Source organism: Meles meles, chromosome 1 (assembly GCF_922984935.1).
Source record: "Meles meles chromosome 1, mMelMel3.1 paternal haplotype, whole genome shotgun sequence".
Lineage (NCBI taxonomy): Eukaryota > Metazoa > Chordata > Mammalia > Carnivora > Mustelidae > Meles > Meles meles.
In genome coordinates, this window is record NC_060066.1 from 2,816,633 (window position 1) to 2,838,252 (window position 21,620).

General features: G+C 52.2%; 1 protein-coding gene across 26 annotated transcripts in view; it reads left to right on the top strand.

The window, feature by feature from the left end:
• PTK2 (protein tyrosine kinase 2) overlaps positions 1–21,620 on the top strand; it is a 245,726-nt gene that overhangs the window by 19,577 nt on the left and 204,529 nt on the right. For 14 of the 26 annotated variants that reach the window (XM_046001805.1, XM_046001632.1, XM_046001708.1 and 11 more), the window contains one exon: positions 1,012–1,114. The gene's annotated coding sequence lies outside the window, so the exon portion shown is untranslated. Of the gene's footprint in view, positions 1–1,011; positions 1,179–2,342; positions 2,666–6,148; positions 6,245–21,620 lie in introns of those variants that run through there. The other 12 variants (XM_046001597.1, XM_046001833.1, XM_046001680.1 and 9 more) reach the window with 7 other exon arrangements.

Below are 21,620 nucleotides of genomic sequence, written 5' to 3' on the forward strand. Positions count from 1 at the left end.
TTTCTCGGAGTGGCAGGAAGGAATGGCTGCTTCCTTACCTCGATCGGGGACCTTTGCTTGGTGAACTGCTTCTACTTACAGTGACCCGTTTCACCCGGAGGCCGCCGATGCCCACGGGGCTGCATCTCTCGCTCAGTCATGCTCCCGGCCTTGCTCCACGTTCTGAGAACTGCAGGAACGTGGTCCGTGCGTCCTCCTTTTGGTGTCTCTCCGGCAGACGAAATGACCTTTGGTAGACTGTCACAGCCGTTAGCTCTCTTGTGTAATTGAAAGGTCGCCTTGTCTTGAGTGTGTCCGCCATGCCTGTTAATCAGTTAGAGTAGAATAGTGCTTCTTTCACATTTTTAAGCCTTTGCCAAGTCGAATTTTCTGGGGCTACTATATACCGTGTAGAACAGCGGTGGTTAGGAGAATGGGTGCCGGGCGGGTCTTGCTCTGAATGTCAGATCTGACCCTTGTTCGCTGTGTGTTGAGCAGGTTCCCGGTGCTCTAAGTCTGTTTCCTCATCCGTGAGGTCGAGAGTGCTGTGACTCGGGTAGAAATGGGACGGGACATAGTTCCTGGTACGGGGCTGGTCAGGGAGGGATCGTGAGGGCAACAAATAGAGTTGCTGGCGGTGCGGTCACGGTCGGGAGAGCTGGAAGGTAATCTCAGTCGTTCCTGGATGCGTCCGGCCAGCGCGTGGGAGAGCCGGCGGCTACGCTCACTGCTGACCTGCACGTGAAAGGCGCTTTGTTGTGGTGGTGGTTCCTCACGTTGGGTTTTCAGAAACTGGTCATTTTGCCTCTTCATTTCCCTCCTGTACTCCTGTCGTCCTGCTCACCAGCAGCCGGACGGCAGCCCGTCCCCAACACCGGCACACGGCTGCCCGGGCCGCCCCGACCGGTGGCCTGTAAGCTGGGATCTGAGTGTGTTTGGAAGGAAATTCTTTGGAAGCATCAACAAGCGTTTGTTTTCCCAGAGAACTTTCATAATCATGTTCACGTTCTTTTTACGTTTTTGGTTTTTCAGAAAGTTACCCCGACCTGCGTCTGCAGAGCGCGGGTGGCAGCACCGCCTGCTTCGGAAGCCCTGCGCCCCGGCTCGGAGGGAGCGACGCCAGTGCGGCGCGGCGGTACGTTTCGGACGCTCGGGACTTCCGCGGCGCCAGCTGTCAGGCTTTTACACGTGAGGAAGTGGTGGGTTTGGGCTCTCCTTGGCAGTTAGCATCGAGAGTTACCTCTCTTCGCCAGGGGCTGAGCCTGCTTGGTTAGTCCAAGCCAGATATCTTACAGTTTGTCAATATGTCGTGTCGAATGTTCTCAACTTCAGCAAGAGTCGTTCTGCCACGTGTGCCTCGGAAAGCCCAAATGGTGCCCGTTGTTGTAACGCGGGGATCTGGGTAACTTGGGAAGCAACACAGCTTCTGCTGTTTCCCTGAGCTCCCGCTCCCTTGTTTGCTGTGTGACCTTGGAAAATTTCTTAATTTTTCTGGACTTTGTTTTCTCATATGTGAAAGGGCAAGAGAGCAGTCGTCCGGGCTGCGAGGACTCGGGAGCGGGAGCCTGTACAGCACTCGGGAGGGAACGCTGCCCCAGCACACCCTCCGCCGACGGCAGGCTGCCGCTGTGGTCGGGGCAGTGAGGGCGGGGGTCAGGGCCTGTCCAGGTGGGACCGCGCACCGAAACGAGAACATTCTGAGCAGAGTGATGGTGCGGAGTATGTTACGTGTTCCGGAAGCATAGAGCGAGCGTGTGCTGTGACTGCTGGGAAGTCCTCGCTTGCACGTCAGAGGGGGAGAGGGGCAGAGCGGCCGAGCATCTCTGATGTGTCTTAACACACACCCGCTCATGCCAGGAAGGCAGAGAGAGTCCATCGTACAAGTAACTTCAAGGAGCTGACGGTATATTTCATTGTATAATGAGCCAAGTTTGATTTTTCTTTGGAGCAAAAGAATTTAAGCATTTTAATTAGAGGGTTTGGGAAATACTCTCATTTTCTGCCCTGTTTGAACTACGTTCATTCAGATTTCTGTGCTTATATGTACGCCAGTTCCGTGCTGGATGCTGCGTGCCCTGGGCTGCCTGCTGTTCGGGGGGCAGGCGCGCCGGGGCCAGGGTCGCCGGGAGGCAGTGTTGGCGTGTGCTTGAATTCTCCCTAAAATACAGAATCAAGGGAGGAGCAGTTATAAGGCCCCCAAAGCCAGTGTGTACATTCACTGATTGATCACGAGGTCATTCACGCGTCACGTGCTCGTGTTCTGAGCGTGTTTTAGGTGCGGGGCACGGTGCACACTGTTGGTCGTAGGGTGGTGAGCAGAAGCCAGACGGGGAGCAACCGGGCTGTCTTGCCTTTGCACTTAGCAAGGAGAGGAAAGCTGGTTCCAGCCGACTTGCAAGACTGCCCTGAATGGTTTCTGTTCCTGAAGAAAAGAGGCGATAAACGGCGACAGCGACAAAGAGGGCTTCTCAGGAGCAAGTGTTGCTCACCTGCCAACGGCCTCTGGCGCTTTCGCCCTTCACTCTGCTGTTGCTTCGTCGGCTTTCGTTACTGGTCTGGGATGGCGGTGCCGAGGCTGCTGCGCTCAAAGGGGCTGTCGTCGTCCCCAGGATCTTGCTGTTCAGGTGGAGGAAGAAGACACTGACAGGCCAGATTTGACAAGCGCTCTAGTTCGTGGAGCAGGAAGGTACACCGCGGGAGCCCTCAGGGCAGGGCCGCGTCTCCGGTCCACTGCCGTGTGTCCCAGGGCCCGGCGCAGTGCGTGGCATTTGTCACTCACTCCGCAGATACCCATGTCACGTGAAGGAGCGCTGAGAGGGCACAGGAGAGAGGTGCCTCCCCAGGGGCACAGGCTCGGCTCCCAGCTGCGCACCGAGCCTAGCTCAGGGAGGAGGGTCCCGGTGGAGGAGGTGTGAGGAGGAGGCGGTTCTGTAAGCCAGAAATGGCTTAACCGTGTTGCTTTGTGGGATGCATGGGAGATAGCGTGAGAGACATTCAGGGCCCGGCTGGGCAGATCAAGGAGGTGGGATTTTCTGTCCTTCAAAAGTAGTCATTCTAACGCGCGAGAAACCGGGTGTGCGGACACCCAGGCCGGCGCTCTTCTCATCTTGCACGGTGCGCCTGAGGTCAAGAACTATCTCCAGGTCTGGGGTTCCGTAGCCGTTAGTGATGGCTGCCCTGTCGAAGTTCTTCAAGCCCCTGGTGAACCGTTCGTCTTTGGGGAGAAGATGGGATAGATATTGTAGATACAGAAGTAGGATAAATATTTGTTTTCTCAGGCGTGAAAAAAGTTGGAACTCTTTAAAGGCGAGCAAGGCTGGTGTGTCTTCGAGTTCTGGTTCTCTGGAGGGTAGCAGGTGTGTACAGTAGATGCCGGTACCTGGGTAAACGAGAAGAGACCCCAGGCCGCTCTTGCCTGCACTCCTGTAGCAGGGACTGTACTGGATTCTAGAAGGCGACAGCTGGATGAGAATCCTCTCCAAGAGGCCTTCCCGGCCGAGGGAGGGAGAGGGAGAGTCCGTCAGCGAGGGTGGCACAGGGGGTCAGTCCTGTGGTAGAGATGTGCGCAGGGCAGGAGCACGGGCGTTCCTCTTTCTTTCGTCAGCCCCCGCGTTCTTCACCTTATTTACACCTGGTGTTTGTTTTCCCCATACCTTCCAGGAGCCCCTGAGTAGTTTTTCTGCAGGGTTCGTCATCGAGACTCAACTCCTCTTCACATTCTGTTTCTGGCAGACCATTCCCCGGGGATCTCTGTTCTCCTCTTTTCAGAGCTGCTTGCTCCTGAGGCCTTTTACTGTGTTGTTCCGGGACGTTCCTCTGTTCTCATCCTTGGCTCTCACCAGAGCTGGATTCTGAGTTTGTGGCAACTCTTGTCTTTGTCTTTCTTCACTGACTTCCTCATCTTCATGGAGTTAATCACTTTAAAAAGATGGTGCAGTGTCTTTGGATGAGGCGAAGGCCGCCTTCAGCAACCCCGCCTCTTGCGCAGTGCTCCTCCAACTTGGACTTGTCTCCCTCTCTCCTGGTGCCCACTACCATCCTGAACTCTCCCTCATCGTCATCCCAGGGAGTCCCTTACCCCTTCTTCATGGAAGGTCACGTGTTGCTCATTTTTTGTTGATGCTCCTGTTTTGGTGGAGGACTTTCTCCAGTGGCTTTCTGACACAGGACGCTTAGGGGGCAAACCTGTTGGGACCATGCAGGAACGAAACCTGATCGACAGTCTGGCTGGGTACAGAGTTCTGTGTTGGCTTTCATTTTTGTTCATAAACTCAAAGATCGCTCCTTTGCCTTCTTGTTTTCATGTCACTGTTTTAGCATTCAGAAGCTATTCTTACTTATCCTTTGTATGTAACTTTTCCCCTGCCATCTTTAGAAGCTTGTAGGAGTCTTAAAATTTGTACAAGTCTCTTGAAATGGCACGACAGCGTAGTCTGTGTGGGTCGGCTTTCATCTGCCGTGCTGCGCGTTCCCTGGGTCCCTTCATTCTGGCAACTGGTATTTTTCAGTTCTGGGAATACTTTATTGGCATGATTGTGCTGAGGTTTTCTCCCTTTTGTCTGCTTATTTTGTTTTTCTGGAAGTCTTATTATCTAGAACTTGGCTGTCCTGGGCAGAGGTCGTAATCATCGTAATGCTCTTTTCTTCCTCCTCTGCCTTTGTTTTTTTTTTTTTTAGTCTTTTTATTCTCCGTTCAGGGAGACACGACTTCAGTTTGACTTAACCTTCTTCTTTAGTCTATGATTTCTGATTGCAGAAAGGTTCCCGAGATCTCCACGAGTTCTCTTCCTGTTCTGCTAGAAGAGCATCCTGCTTTTGTGGATTGATCGCAGCGTCTTACCTCGGATTCTTGGTACTTTGCATGCTCTCCGTTTCTTTCAGGTTCTTTCCTTCTTTCTCCTGTCTGACGGGCGGGGCCCCTTGACTAGTACAGCAGAGTGTCCTTGGTGGGCCCCGTGTTGGGGGTCTCCACTGTTAGTTTCTTTAGGTCTGTCTTTGGGGCTGATCAGATTCCTCAGCAATATTTTCCAGTCTCTTCCTGCAGAGTTCTGACTTCAGAATCTGGGAGGTAAGGGTGTGCCTGCGCGGTCTGTTGTAGGGGAGTTGGAGAAGTCCCCGTTCACTGTGCATGCAGTCATTGAATCCAGCTCTGTTCAGCGCCGCTGGGCAGGGTGACTTCAGTCCGTAGATGCCTCTGCTTTTCCCAGGGAGTGAGAGGTCCGCCACCCTCTGTCTTCTGTCAGAGTGCGGGGGAGTCACACTCTACCTGGCGTTGAGGTTCGAGTTCCTGTTGCCATGGCCTTCCCCAGCTCCTGTGGGAGGCTGCGCCTTCTCTGCCTCGTTCCCTGTGCGCTGGTGTTGCCAGTTCCTGTCTTCCAGGACTGCTGTGCAAGCGGCGCGTTCCACTGCTGAGCCCGAATCTGGCTCTCTTGGGTCTGCTGACTCATTTACCGCACGTCAGTCTTTGTAGTTTGTTTCTTCCAGGTTTCTCCTTCTTACCGTTTGGGTCTCGGTCTTCCACGTTAGAAGATTTTCTCAGAGCTTCCAAATCTTGGCCTTTTTATCCTTTCAGTTCTCCCTGTGCTGTTTCAAACACTTTTAAAAAAGATTTTATGTGTTTGAGAGAGAGAGTGTGTGTGGGCACACGAGAGAGAGAGAGAGAGAGAGCGCACAAACGGGGAGCGGCAGAGGGGGAGGGAGAAGCAGATTCCCCACTGAGCAGGGAGCCTGATGCGGGGCTCCATCCCAGGACCCTGGGGTCATGACCTGAGCCGAAGGCAGAGGCTCATCTGACCGAGCTACCCAGGTGCCCTGTTTAAAACATTAGAAAAAAGTATCTCTTTAGTATAATTTTAACGGGAGGCAGTGGAATAGTCTAGACGGAGTCTATACTCCGTCACTGTACTGCGCACTTGTTAGCTGACTACCGTCTATTGATGTATGGTTTTTGATATGTCTTAATGGCTTCCAGTTGCTTCACATGTATTTCCTACATAGACAGTAGGTGTGAAGACAGGGACACTGTGCCCTGTTTTTACCCCTCATCCCCGTGCTGCGCAGTAGGCGTGCCTGGGAGGTGACGGAACTGGCTGAGGTCGTGAGCGCAGCAGAGCCTCAAAAAGGCGAAAGGACGGTGGTTTTATACGCGCATGTTCTCTCTCCTTGTCAGGTTCTCTGAGGGCTATGGAATGAGGAAACAGAAACTAGGAGCGTTTCCTTTAAACCGACGTTTGATTTCTTCAGAGTTACCGTGGCCTTCGGATCTGTGAGTATAATTCTCTTGCTACATTTGCGTCTTGGTTTTTTCATTTTGTTTTGATTTTTCTTTCATCTGTCGTAGGGTTTCTTTGACATTTATTAGAAACAGAAGCCAGTTGGTCTTGCAGAGTAGGTGAGGGAAGAAATATTAGTTGTTTAGGGGCTTGTATGTGTGGCCCGAGGCGGGCAGGATAGCAGTAGTGTCCGGGACAGTAACACTGGGAGCAGGTGCGGGGAGAGCGCGGGCTCCGGGACACTGTAGACCCCGCACCCCAGGAACGGGCTGCCTTTGCCCTGCCTCACATTGGCTTAACTGAAACAGAGGTTAAAAGTTACTCCGCAAAGGGCAAAGCTGGGATTCAGACTCCGTCTGGCTTTGGAGTGTGTGCTTTTTACTCATGTCTACTTACGGGCTCTGGATTCACGTGTTGGCTTGGCTACTTGCTTAGTAACTCTTCGCCGACTGCCGAAACCTAGCTTCTCTCCATGCCCGCTGCTGACTGCCTAAAGCTTGCTCTCTCCTCCGACAACGGCTGCTGTCGACAGGCAATGTGAAAGGTCAGCGTTTGCACATGGTAGCAGTGAATATTTGGGGGCATTTCCCCCCTTTAATGAGAGGAAAACGGAGCCCCAGAGGTTGGGTTATTTGTATTTTGTTAAATTTCGAATTTTGTTAAGACCCTGGCACTTGAGCTGCGCTCCACAGTCGAGAGGTTGTAGAACTGAGATTCTGTCCCAGTTTGTCTTGGTTCCAAAGGCCGCTCGTTGCAGGAGGCCTAGTGGCAAATCAAGGACGGATAGCTGATGGAAGGTTCATGGATCTCTTAGCATTGGTGATCGTTTTATTTTACCGATACGTTGCTTTGATCAAAGCATGAATTTAGACTTTGTGGATTCAGAATTCAGGATCATTTATAATTATGTTGAATTTGATTTTGGCAAGTGTCTTTGTCTTACATGTCCAAGGGGCTGGGCCCTGGACGGTTTTTCCATTTCCTTCTGGGGGTGAGTTCACTTTCCTCTTTTGTTCTCCTTTCTCCCCCAAGCCTACTTTCGTTTCTGCCTTGATTAGGTATTAGGGAAGGGGAATTATGTCTTGCAGTTTCAATGTCTAAGTAAGTCCTGGGCGTCTTGCTCCTTCTCTCTAATTCTTCCCGCCCTTTCTTGGCTGCGAGAGGCTCCTGCCCTGTGCGGTGCGGGGTGTGACTGTGCCGTCTTTGGAGAAGGCCATGCCCGGCTGCTCACACCCCTTGCCTCCTCCCCGCGCTCCCTGCACGCTCAGTGTTTCTATCTGTAGCAGTGTGCGGTGCTCACTGGGTGTAAGTTTGCTTCTGCGCCTTCAGGAGCAACGCGTCTGTTACTTGGTCTCTGCATGTTTTCTGCTCGGCCCATAGGTGGTGTTGACTAAATGCTGGGGAAGGAGTATTTAATGTTTGCCACAAAGTAAGTTCTCTTTTCTTAGTTGATCCAAACAAGAGGGAGAATATCGAGTATAACTTTCCAGCAGAATTAGCTGTTAAAATAGTTTGTGTGGCAGAGTACGAGACAGTTTCATGTTTAGCAGAAATTACACAAAAACTTCTTTTCTTAACGTGATGCGTGCTGGAACTGCGGGCCCGTCCATGGCTCCCTAGAGCTTTGAGCACCGCGATGTAATCTGCGTCTACTTGGGCACTCCCCTCCCCTCCACTCCTGTTTGAAAATATGTAAACCCGGGAAAATAACCTTATAACCAGGGTTTCTGTCATTGTTTTCCCCAATTCTGGACAAGCGGGGAGGCCACATGAGCCAGCCTGGCTTCGTACAGCATCGGCTTGATGATGTTCTGCTGAGATCCGGGTCCTCCAATGTACCTGAGTGCCCTGGTCCACTCGAGCCCTTGTGGGATGGATCAGGTTCTTGGTTCTTGATTTGGTTTGGGGCGTTGCATTAAAAGGCAGAAACTTGGGATAGAGGTGTTTTACAGCCAGAATTCTAGGAAAGCGAAGGAAAGTTTTGGAGGAGTTGAGTTGCTGGAGTATGTATGGGGATTGTTATCAGGGTTAATGGTGTGTGGGGAGGCAGTAGACAGAAAGGAAGGTTGCTCGGAGACCCATCTGAAAACCCCTGTTTTGTGAAAAAAGATCTTTTCTGGCATCAGGACCGCTGAGAACAATTGACATAGATTGAGCTCCGAGGTTCTGGGGCTGTTTATCCAAACAAAGAGTTACTAGGGTCAGGCGGTGCTGGCTCTCGGCTGCAGAGGGCAACTGTCCCTCAGTGTTCAGACTTGAGACTCGGCTAAGGTTTGAAAAGCTGGTGTGTTGGAAACAGACCCCGGGGGTGGGGAGTGAGGGAGAGTAGGGGACAACCAGGAGACGTGTCGGCAGGCCATTGGGGAAAGCAGGTGAGCAGCGGTGGGGGCTTGCATTGCAGCAGGAAAGCTGGCGGTGGTGAGAAGCAGTGGGGCCCTGGATGTATTTCAAAGGTAGAACCAGCAGGATTTGCTGACAGGGTGCATAAGGGGTGTGAGGACAGAGAGAGGAGTTGAGTTGACTAGAAGGCTCTTGGGCAGCTAGAAGGGGAGGGAGACTGTGAGTGGAACTTGGTTTCGAGGGGCAGCTGGGGAGCTCACTTGTAGGCATTGCGATTCTGTTAGGGATCCAAGTAGAGCTGTCATGGGGGCAGTTGTAAGTGGGCATCCGGAGCTTGGGAGAGGGTCGGAGCTGGAAGTGGCAATGAACATGGGTGATGCTGTGCTCACTGAGCAGGGGAGCGTGGAGAAGACAAGCAAGCCCAGGCCCGTGCTCCTGGGCAGACGTGAGCAGTGGTTGGCACCGAGCAGGTGTGAGGAAGACCCCGGAAAGAAGGGAAGGCAGTCCCAGGAGGAGGATGTGGTCCACTCTGTGAAGTGTCAGGAAGGGTCCTGAGGAGGACTGAGGCTTGCCTTCGACTTCGGTGACGTGGACGGCGCTGTGGCAGTCCCGGCAGCGCGGTGGGGGCCTGGTCAGAGGGAAGGCCCACCTGGACGGTGGTAGTAGCTGGAGAGAGGGTTCCAGTGACTTAGGTCCAGGGTGTACTCAGCGTCTGGGTGCTGAGCAGCCCAGCCCCGCCGGGCCCCTGAGGTCCGAGGTGGTGTTTCCATGTTGCGGGTGGCGAAGGCGCAGGGTCAGAGCTCACCGTAGCTTTCTCGAGAGTGCGGAGCCGGCGGGCCGTGGTGCCAGGTCCCGGGCACGCACGCTGTTGTCAGCTGCCACTCCTGAGGTTCGGAGAGAGACTGTTGAAGGGGGAAAGGGAGCAGCGAGGTTGAAAGTTGCAGGAAAACCCTTAGGACCTGCTTGAAATGCTTCTGTTAGAGATTCTCTTTCTTTTTCTTACTTAGAACTTTCATTCTGTCAGAGGGTGGTATGCGCATGTGCTCAGAAGTCCAAGAGCCGTGAAAAGTCCATGCCGCACTGCACCCAGCGGGCTCCTGTCCTGCCCTCTGCCGGCTGCCCCCCAGACGTGCCCCCCATCCTGGTGAGCCGCTTCTTGCAGCGCTCATGTCCACGGTCCCCAGCAGTAGCTGTGTAGGGGCGGGGTCTTTGATGTGTCACTTGGAGAAAAAGTCGCATTTTGAACTCCCATCTTCCCCACGTGCTTGGGTCACAGTTTTTGCTTAGATCCGTAATTTGGTTAATTGTTCTGACTTCGTGAATATCGCTTACTATTGAGCCGGTTAGTGTGGCGTGATACATTTCCTTTTTGTTCAACTGTTTGTTTTTCTGTTTTCTTTTTTTAATTTTTTTTTATTTTTTAAAGATTTTATTTACTTGACAGACAGAGATCACAAGTAGACAAAGAAGCAGGCAGAGAGAGAGGAGGAAGCAGGCTCCCTGCTGAGCAGAGAGCCCAAAGCGGGGCTCGATCCCAGAACCCTGAGATCATGACCTGAGCCAAAGGCAGAGGCTTCAACCCACTGAGTCACCCAGGCACCCCTGTTTGCTTGATATTCCTAAGAGTTCTCACTCTCTCTGACAGCTTGTAAGTTAAGCCTCTTAATAAAATTTTCCATGTGCTCAGGCATATTACTTCTGTCTTCACCCCCAGGGACATCTGTTTTCTTGCATGCTGGACAGGTTGCTTTGCTGGCCTGCTAGAGACGGAACCAGGGTTGAGCTGTGCAGGGCAGATCCTGCTGGAACACAATGCGGATGGGGAAGACAGTGACGGGAGGCTCAGAGGGAGGGGGACAGCATCCTCCTGAGGGAGCAGGTCTGGGAAGGGTGAGCGTGATTTGCGGTAGTTGGGGAAAGGCGTTCCAGGTGGAGAAAGTGAGAAGCAGAGCCGGACTAAGCGGATTCCTTCTTGTTCACCTGCAAAACCTGTGTTGTGGTGCCTTGCTACGTGGTACAAACTAACTTAGTTACAGACTCTTCTTTTAAAACTTTAGATAGGTTTCTGTGGGAAATGGGACATTCAGTTTGTTAAACATCTGTCATCAATTTTTTTATTTTTTGAAAGATTTTATTTTTTAAGTAATCTCTTAAAGTAATCATCCAATGTGGGGCTCAAACTTAACCTCGATTGGGGCACCTGGGTGGCTCAGTGGGTTAAGCCTCTGCCTTTGGCTCAGGTCACAATCTCAGGGTCCTGGGATCAAGCCCGGCCCCCAGCTCTCTGCTCAGCGGGAGCCTGCTTCCCCCCGACCCCCTGCCTGCCTCTCTGCCTACTTGTGATCTCTCTCTGTCAAATAAATAAATAATCTTAAAAAAACCCCACAACACAAAAAACCCTTAACCCCAAGATCAAGAGTCATACGCTCTACTGACTGAGCCAGCCAGGAGCCCCGTCATAAATTTTTAATGTTTTCTTAAAACCTCAGCATAGGCTATATTAAGACATTTAATCCAAGAAATAATCTTAACCTGTTGATTTCACATACCGGTTCATGGAAAAGTCTTCATGGACTATCTGTCAAGGAGGCTGCCCAGCCTGTTGTCATGCAGGTGTGGACACGGCAGTGCCTGCTGCGGCTGTCGGGCGGGGGCAGGATGAGCGACCGCAGGACATTTTAGAAGCCGCTCTGTATCCAGCTGGACGCGAGGAGGGTGTGCAGGGAGGCTGGGGGCATCGTGGGAGGGGCAGGCGGGCGCAGCCCTGGTTTCTGTGGCCCAGTTAGGGAGGCCCGCTGGGAACAAGGGCTGCAGAACCAAGAACGCATGGATCGGCCTCTCTAAAGAGAAGCATCGCTTGGTTTGAAATGCCGAGGCAGAATTGTACGAAATAAAGTGCATAAATGCCTTCCGTGACGGCCGACCCCAGGCCACCTTCTGTGTCGCTGCCTGGCTGCTCTCACGGACAGTAAGGACCCTGGGTTTCCTTCCGCGGGTCCGCCGTGTCCGAACGCTGCCTGCTGTCTGACGCTTCCGCTTCATGCTCAGAGCTTGGCGAAGAACGCCCTCTGTCTTTCCAATATTCGTTACGTTCGGAATTCAGTTGCACGTCAGGGAAGTCGCAGAGTTGTGATACCCGCCATTTACGTGTGCCGCTCATCGTGCGTTCTCGAGTTATACGTAGTTTTTACGGCAACAGGGTAGTGGTCACTGCCCCCTGCGGGGGGGGAAGCCCCCAGCCAGATCCCAGACTGTTCCCCTGAGGCTCCACGTGGTGACCGCAGGCTCTCCTTTCCCTTTACACGAAAGCTTAGCACGTGGTGCTTCTGTGTGCAGGCCCTGCCTGTGACCGCCGCATTGTCCGGCGCCGCCCGCGCTTCCGCCGTGTAGGAATGCGTTGTCACTCGGGTTGCTGACCATTGCACGTGGTTCTCAGTCATTGGTGTTCCTGCTCATACTTTTTTTTTTAAGATTTTATTTATTTATTTGACCGAGAGCACAAGTAGGCAGAGAGACAGGCAGAGAGAGAGGGGGAAGCAGGCTCCCCACTGAGCAGGGAGCCCAATGCGGGGCTCAATCCCAGGATCCCGAGATCATGACCCGAGCCGAAGGCAGACACTTCACTGCCTGAACAACCCAGGCGCCCCATTCCTGCTCATATTGAAGAAAGATCGTGGCTTCGTTGAAGACTCTTAAAAATGAGAAAACAGGTCTGTTTCCGACTGAGCAGGAGGCAAGCAGCTTTTCCTGTGATTCTTACACTCCGAGTAAGGGCGAGAGAGGATGTTTCTTTCTTTCTACCTGCCTTGGCATATGGTAGGTGCGGGGGCAGGGGGCAAGTAGGGTGTTGGGAGCGGGGATAAAAGGAAGCATTTTAGATTTGTGTCTGCTGCTCATGCATCCTAAGCGGTTTAAGAAAATACACAAACTTTCCGTCACTTCTTCTTTGATAAACTGTCCATCAGTTTATCAAAAGAGGATAGGGTTCTCAGCAAAAAATTCAGCTGTAAAAATGGCCAGAAGATTCAATTAGATATTTCATTTCCTGTCGATAACAAGAAGCACACAGACGCTGACCGTCCTTCATCATTAGGGAAGCGCCCGTGACCGTCGCCGTGAGGTAGCACGGCCGTCCTGTGAGAGTGCCTGCCCTCCCCCCACAACAAGGCGGCAGAAGGGGACAGTGCCCAGCTGCAGGCGGGCGGAACAGCCAGAACTCGGTCTTGCTTTGCTGGTGGGGACGCAGAGGGTATAGCCACTTGGAAAAATAGTTTGGCAGTTTCTTGTAAACTTGAACATATACTTTTCATACAACCCAACAGCCCCACATGGAGGCCTTTACCTGAGAGAAATGAAGATTTATGTCTACACGAAGGCCGGTGTGTGCTTATAGTGCTGTGTTCATAGTCACTGGAGATGGAGAATAGCTCGAAGGTCCCGTCGGGTGGGAAATGGTGAACAGTTGGGAGCGTTCTGCGGTGGGAGCGCGCTCGGCGACAGAGGGGCACTGACCGCCGACGCCTCGACAGCACAGGCGAGTGTCCCGAGCGTTGTGCCGCGGGCGGGCACAGAGCTCCGTACCGCTGTGGTTCCACCCTGCGAACATTTGGATAAAGGCAAAACTGTGGGACAAATCGGATCAGTGGTTGCGGGGGCCCAGGCGAGGGAGGAGAGGATTGAGTACAAAAGGGCATGAGGGCGCTTCGTGGGTGATGGAAATAGGCCACGTCTTCCCTGTGATGGTGGTTACGTGTCGATTAGAACCCAGCGAACCCTGGTTTACTGGATGCAAGTTTTACATCAATAAGCCGAACCTGAGAAAGGCAGATGACTTACGTATATACACACGTAGGTATCAGACACACACAGGCACACACATTTAAGCACATACTTGGGCTCGCTTTTTCTTCCTAGTGGATTAAATTTTATTTTTCTGGGTTAGGTATCCTGGAAGTTTGTAGCACAGACACTTTCTGAAAACACATGACCTTGGAGTCTTTGGTTTGATGTTGCATTCCTGTTCACGACCTGAAGGCTTTATAGTGTGGTTTGTTTTTGTATGACGGTTCCATGTTATAGATGTCATATAATTAGCACATATGTAAAAGATGTTTTAAAAGTTAAATTATTTTAAGAGTCCATGTTCGAGTTATTGTAGCTGTGGAGAAAAATAGTTTTACTAGCTTTAAAAATTAATGAAAAGTGTTTTTTGATTCACGACAAGCTTAATTACACAGTCTTTAGCGCTATCTTTATTCAGCTGTGGTTGTACGGTACAATTACATTTTAAACCGCCAGACGTAAGAACGTACACAGAAAGTGATACATTCTGGCGTCACCAGCTCAGGACCTAGTTGTGACTGTGAATCAGTCTCTTCGCGGTACGTGAGGGGGCTGCTTGCTGTTACCGTGTGGTGCTTCATGGTGTCCTGCAGAGCCGTGGGTTCGCATTTTGTCCTAGTAAACCCTTCTTAGCAAAGCCACAACAGTGGGCATGGAGGGGGATTCGAGTGGAACGTTGTGCGATTTCATTTAAAAATCAAATTTTGTTTGACTTCGGAAAACAAGAAGGCCGTCCGTTTAAATGGTGAGGTCTTTGTTATTTTATGGTCGGAGGATGTTGCCACGTGTGGTTGCGATGGGACCCGTGACGCAGCGACAGCCCCGTAAGAGGCGTTCCCTGAGCTGCCTCGGGTTTGCTGCGCACGGCTGGCCGCAGCCCTGGGTCCTGGGGGCTGGCCTCACGGTCTCCGGTAACCCTGTACTCGGTCATCTCACGGGAAATACGCACTCATCGCCTCCTTGACAGTCGCGTTGAGGATGTTCTGCCCCCGTTTTTATTGTCTGGCCCCGTCCCTGTGTTTTGCTGTGGGAATCTCTGCCTTAACTGGTGTTGAAGGCTTGGCCCCTGCTGGGATGCGACATTTCCAGCTGCTGTCAGCCAGGTGGCGGTCCTGCTGCAGCTCTCACCGTGCGGCCCGGCAGTGCGTGCTGCCGTCCGACCCGGTGGAGGCTCACTGGCACGCCCGGTGTCTGCTAACTAACACTTGCCGCGGGACTCACTGTTGCACGGAGAAGCTGTATGTGCAGAGTAGAACGCCAGGGCACGGGAAACACGTACGAGTGTTCAACCGTGCTTGTTTTCTTCTGTTTTTCAAAAGGCTACTTCCCGGGTCTCCTTGAACAAGATTTGCTGGAAGAGAGTAAAGTCAGTTCTGGCGTTCCCGGATGACGAGGGCCGTCAGTCGAGCACAGTCGTCTGCAGTGTGTGCTGGCCCGGCTCCTGCCTCTGTCCTTTTTTTTTTTTTTTTTTTTAAGATTTTTTTTATTTACTTATTTGACAGACAAGTAGGCAGAGAGGCAGGCAGAGACAGAGAGAGGAGGAAGCAGGCTCCCCGCTGAGCAGAGAGCCCGATGCGGGGCTCGATCCCAGGACCCTTTAACCCACTGAGCCACCCAGGCGCCCCCCGCCTCTTTCCTCAACATCCGCCAGGCCGGGGGCAGCCTCCGAGCGCCCTGCCCCCAGCTTTGCTAGTCTGCTGCTCCCTGTTGTTGTTGTTGGTTTGGTTTGTTAAGTGACATGTTTTCTTTCACGGAAAAGCTGTAAGGAGTGGTGTAGCCAGCTTCCAGACAGCCTTCACCCAGATGCCGCGGCTGTTAGCACCTGCGACGCTCGCCTGCGCGCCCCCACCCCGGCTCCGGCGCAGAAGTGCACGCAGAGCCCTCAGAGCCTCAGGTACACACTTCATGCCCTTTACCCTTCGATACTTCAGGGAGGATTTACTAAGAACAAGGGCTCTTCATATAACCAAAAATAATCAGTACAGTCACGAAATTGGCAAAATCTCACATTGTCGCGTTCGCTGGTGTGCCGTCCGTATTCACAGTTGCTCTGTTAACGATGGCGCCTTTCCTCCGTTCGGGGCCCGTCTAGACTCGCCGGTGGTCTTTCAGCCTGGATGTGTCTCTCAGCCTTTCTCTGTCATGGCATCGCCTGTTCTGGTGGTTTGTAGGTCAGTCTTCTGTTCGGGCTCCTGTGATGTTGCTCATGCTTAAACTCAGATGACGCATTTTGGGGCCAGACTCTGGGAGAAGTGGCACTGTGCCTTTCTCGGGGCACCACGTTGTTTCCCGGATCCATTCTGTCCATCTCAGGATGGCCCGTGGCGTCGGCTTGTTCTGTGACCGGTGAGGGAGACGCCACTGCGGATTCTGGGACCTGTTCCCCACCTGCTGAGTCAGAAACTCAGAAACACTCGGCTTGAGGCTCTGTTCCTAACAGGCCCTAAAAATGATTTTGATGTGTTCTGAACTTTGAGGATTGTTGGTATCGGGTGATCCGGTGGGGCCTCTGCTCCGTGTCCGCACTCTAACAGCAGCTGTCATCCTTCGGAATTGATGAAGAACCCGTAGGGAGTATTTGAGGCTGTGTGACCTTTCGGACTTCGAGACTGATAGTCTGGTCCCCACCCGTGATTCTTGCTTGAAACAGCTATTGCGGGGTGGTCTGCAGCGGGGGTGCTGTCCCCTCTCACCTGTCGGCTGGAGGAGTTACCCTCCTTTGTCCACTTGCTCACTGCTCGCCCGCTGGCACCTCACGGGTGCTTGCTTGGTCCAGTGGCTTGTAGTCCGTACCTGTCGTTCATTTTGATGCTGGGATGCCTCCTGATTAGGCCTTCCCAGGATCATCTCCTGTGTTGTTTTGACATGTCCCTGTTATTTTCTGAGCATTTCCTTCCTTTTGGCACAGTAAGTTACCCCCAGCATTTTTTGTAGTTTCTCTGCCCCGTCATGGAATCAGCTATTTCTGCAAGGTCCCCTGGTTCCTTTTGGTGGGAAATGGAGTTGAGAGGCCACGATCTGAATGGTAAGTGTCTCCTTTGTTACCGGTTGTCACTGCTTCCCAGCGCCTTCTGTGTGTGTGCACACGGGCGTGCGTATCTGTACACAAGATGCAAACATCTTACTGTATTTTTAGGAGCTGGTGAGGTCTGTGGTCAGTTTCACTGGCTTCCAGTTGAGACATTTCTTTTCCTTCCTTCCTTTCCTTCCATTCATCCCTTTCCTTCTTCCTTCCTTCCCTTCCCTTCCCTTCCCCACCCTCCCTCCCCCACCCTACCTTACCCCACCCTACCCTTCCCTTCTCTTCCTTCTCGGGCCCCTGGGGGGGCCGTCTCACGTGCATCTTTGCACTTGGGTGGTTAGTCGAAGGTGGGAGTAGAATGTGTTCTCAGATTTGGGGATTTATCTTGGGGTCCCCTGCTTCTAGCACCCCTCCTCTGAATTTCATCGGCCCCCAGCCCCCATTTCTTCTAAGACCTCATACTAGTGAGTCTTTAACGTTCTGCCACTAAAGCTCGCCCTGGGTTGGGAAGCACGTTTAATCAGAGGCGCAGCAGACTGGCCGATGTCCCGGGGTGACTCCGTTTTTTAGGGGGAGCCTTCACCTCTCGTGTGTGCCTCTGTGCTTCCTGGGCTGTCGTGCCCATGCACGGTTTGACCGTCTGCCAGGGATTTGGGCCGTGCATTTGTATTCAGACTTGGAGCTAAGCGTTTTGCAGCCCTCTTGTTTCCAAAATTTCCCCCTTAAGTTGCTAGGCAGCCTGCCACGCCTGAAGATGGCACAGGGAGGCCGCAGTCCTGGCCTCCCGGAGTTGGGGCTCCCAGTGTTGCGGGGCAGGAAAGTGACAGACACTCCCAGTTTGTACCAGACGCAGGGGCAGTCCTGGCGGTAAATTCTTCTCAAGTGCTTGCCTGCCTTCGGTCGCGTTCCCGCTCTTCAGATAGTTGTTTTTAGTGAACTTGTCTGACTTTTACAATCACCTGTGGAGAAACTTGCTCCATCATCTTCATGTAGCCGTTGTGCTAGGCTCACGCGCCTTTTTGTCCTGTTATTTTTTTCCTCTGAAATGTGGCTTTGTCTTTATTTTTATACCCAGTGTTTCATTACGGTAATTTTCAAACAAATGGCCAAGTCGCAAGAATTCCTGGTTCACATCCGTGGACCCCCCCGTGATGGGTTAGTGTTCTTGTGTCTCCCGTGGACGGCCGGCATTCCCTTCCTCCGCTCCGCAGGCCGCCCCGCGCGTTTCAGCGCCTGTGTGGTGGCCGCAGCTCGGAACTTTATGGGCGTGTTCCGCTGTGGGACTGCTGCGCCCGCTGCTCGGCACGCAGGCCCGCGGCCTCCGAGCTGTGCCGAATGCGTCCACCTTTTTTTTTTTTTTTAAAGATTTTTATTTATTTGTCAGAGAGAGAGAGCAAGAGCGAGCACAGGCAGACAGAGTGTCAGACAGAGACAGAGAGAGAAGCAGGCTCCCTGCCGAGCACGGAGCCCGATGTGGGACTCGATCCCAGGACGCTGGGATCATGACCTGAGCCGAAGGCAGCCGCTTAACCAACTGAGCCACCCAGGCGTCCCCGAACACGTCCACCTTTAGCCCGAACGCGTGCTGAAACGTAGAGCATTGTCATCCCCCTGAAGGTTCCTTCCTGCAGGTGCCTGCTCCTGCCGCCGCCCTTACCCTGAGCCCTGGCCACTGCTGTCCCCCCCCCCCCTCCCCCGGGTCAGTTGTGCCTGCCCCGGGGGGGTTCCCGTCAGCAGAATCAGACTGTGCGCGAGCTGCGTGAGGCTAGTTTCAGCATAGCGTTGCTGAGTTCATCCGTGTGGTGCTTATCTGTCGTCCATTCCTTCTTAAATTATTATTATTACTTTTTGAGAGGGGGTGGGGGCGGGTGGGGGGGAGAGAGAGTCTGAGTAGGCTCTATGCCCAGCGTGAGGCCCAGTGTGGGGTTCGATCTCATGACTGAAGGATCACGGCCCGCGCTGGTACGAGGAGTTGGGTGCTCAGCCGCCTGAGCCACCCGGGCTCCCCCACTGTTCCTTTTTTTATTTTTTTAAGATTTTATTTATTTATTTATTTGACAGAGAGAGAGGGCGCGTGCACAAGTAGGCAGAGAGGCAGGCAGAGAGGGGGAAGCAGGTTCTCTGCTGAGCAGAGAGCCTGATGCGGGGCTTGATCCTAGGACTCTGAGACCATGACCTGAGCTGAAGGCAGAGGCTTAACCCACTGAGCCACTCAGGCGCCCCCCCCCCCCGCCTCGTTCCTTTTCATCGCAGAGCTGTATTTTGTTGTAGGAGTCTCATATCTTGTTTATCCATTCTTTTCTTGATAAGCACCTTCACTGTTGTAGAAGCTTTGGCTGGGTGTGCAGAATTCTAGGTTGGCGTTTTTTTTTTTCTTTCAGCATGCTAAACATACTGTTCCGTCGTCTTCTGGTCTCTGTGCACATTTCTGAAACTCATTTTCTACAGTTTTATCCTCTTTGATGCTCTGCCTTGCAAATTTCAGCCTCTCAGCTTCCCAAAACTTGGAGTTTTCTCTCGTCAAATCTCCTGAGGCTCCTGCGCTCTTGGTTTCCCTTCCTGTGCCCTGGGCCACGGGTGCCCCCAGCCGGACAGAGAGGGGGTGATGGGGCTCACAGGCCTGCGCTGCTCACTGGCTCAAGATCTGAGAAAAGTAGTTTCATGGATTTTGACCATTTTTCTATTTGTTTACCATGGTGGGGTGGGGGGGCGTTTCCCGTACTAGTTACTCCCTCACGTCTGAAGTGGATGTCCCTGTCAGCGTCTTTTTTTTTTAAGATTTTATTTATTTATTTGACAGACAGAGATCACAAGTAGGCAGAGAGTGAGAGAGGAGGAAGCAGCCTCCCTGCCATGGAGCCCGATGCAGGACTCCATCCCAGGCCCCTGGGATCATGACCTGAGCCGAAGGCAGAGGCTTAACCCACCGAGCCACCCAGGTGCCCCCTAAGTCAGTGCTTTTTAATGGAAAATGGTTCGTATGCGCTATTTGTGAGTGTTGTGAAAAGTATTATGACGGAGATTTACTTTGTTTTAATGTTAATTTAGCTACTGATTTTACGATCTAGAAAATCTCAAGTGTATTTCCATTTTGACAGGGGAATCTATTTTGGCACAACTTTTGTTTTAGTTATTTCGTTATTAAACTGGCTTAGGGTGATTGGTTTACTCTGCATTGTATTGAATGGAAAGTAGCGTTTCCTGCCTGGCTTGCCACATGCTATACCGTTTGTCATGAATGTAACCGTTAATCCCAACTCCAGGCTAAAGCCCGTTTGTTCCGGTCTCTTGCCCACCCCATTGGTGCTGTTAGTGTCTGAGCAGCAGGGCGGGCGGGGCCTACGAGTGCACACGGACAGGAGGAGATGTGGGAGATGCGGCCGCTCAGTCCGCCCGGGGCCGAGCTCCTGCAGTGACCCGGGCCCTGCACAGAAGCAGTGTTCATTTTTTCCCTCTGATCTTTCAGATGACTGGATGGAGGTTTGGAATTGTTTCTGGCTTTTCTCCTAGTTTTTGATACAAATTTTAGTAACTAAGTCTGTCCCTTTAAAGAATACCTTTGTTAATTGGTGAAATTGAGGTTATCATTAAAAATTAATGCTAGAGGGTGTCTGGGTGGCTCTGTTGTTTAAGCGACTGCCTTCGGCTCAGGTCATGATCCTGGAGTCCCGGGGTTGGGTCGAGTCTTGCTTCCGCTCCCTCAAATAAATAAATAAATAAAATCTTTGTAAAAAAATTAATGCTTGAACTGTGACTTTAAAATAATTTTATTATGTAAGTTTATGAAATGACATACCACAAAGGGAGTGTGTACGTACCGCGTGGTTTTTACCGGCCGGGGATGGCTGCTTTGAAGTGAAAGCCCGGGAGAACGGTGGCGTTTGGGTGTGCATGTGGCAGAAGGTCAGTACAGCGCGGGTTAGGACCTGCTCCAGAGCGAGGGACTGACTGGTTTCTGGGCCCATGGCTAGGCTAGTACTTGAAACGTACCGGGGAAGGATTTGGGCACCTGGAAATGACAGTTTTGTTCTGGATTTGCCGTGTGGTGTTGCATTCACGTGGGAACTGTTGATCCTACACCTGTCGTCTGTTGGTGGGCCCAGGGCACAGAAGACTTGGCCAGCCTCACACTGAGCTGTGCCTGGGAAAACTTTCATCTCGTGTGTGCTTCGTTTTGTCATAAATCCTGATATAAATTTCGAATTAGTGAATATATAACATTTTAAAAATTAATAGTAATTTATTGGTTCTCTTGAATTTGACTTTTAATCTTAAATTTTTTTTTTTAAGATTTTATTTATTTGACAGAGAGAGAGATCACAAGCAGGCAGAGAGGCAGGCAGAGAGAGAGAGAGGGAAGCAGGCTTCCCGCTGAGCAGAGAGCCCGATGCGGGGCTTGATCCCAGGACCCTGAGATCATGACCTGAGCCGAAGGCAGAGGCTTTAACCCACTGAGCCACCGAGGTGCCCCAATCTTAAACCTTTAGATTTATTAAAGATTAGGACATGCTTTTACTCATTAGGTAATGAAGGTCGTTTTCTGTTACGTTGTACACATCTGGAGGATATGGTTCAGGTGGTGGAAGATGTACCCGCCCTTCTGTTTGCCCTTACCCCCACCTTTCCCCACCTTACTTTTATTCACGTAAGAAGATGTGAAAGGGAAGGAAGGCAGCGTGTACCTTTGGAGTTGGTTCCTGAGTGGATTTTATCAAGAGGAGGAGGGTGAAAGCCGGGTCAGATTTTGGCGTGGTGTTTGCAGGGTGGTCACGCGCCGGATTTCGTGTTAGGACCTCCTGGGGCTGCTGCCAGGAGTCAGCCCAGATGGCAGCGCAGATGTGTATCTTTTGCTGCGGCTTGTGGCCGTGGTGTCCTGTGCCTTCCGTCGGTAGCATGTGACCTTGGGTAAGGGGGTGGGGCCGGGGGCTGTGATAGGTGCACACAGGGAGAGAGTGTGCTGTGTTCTCCGAGACCTGTGAGCCCCAGGCTGGGCTCAGTGCACACGGTGTAGTTCTCCACTGTGTAGAAAGGTCGTGTTGTACGGGGTGTGTGGACCGTAGCTTTGAGGTCGCGTGTGAACAGCTGTCAGTGTGTAAGTTTGGGGACTGGGAATGTGTAGCTGTGTTTTACATTAAACCCTGTAGGTAGTGATGCTCTTATTTTTG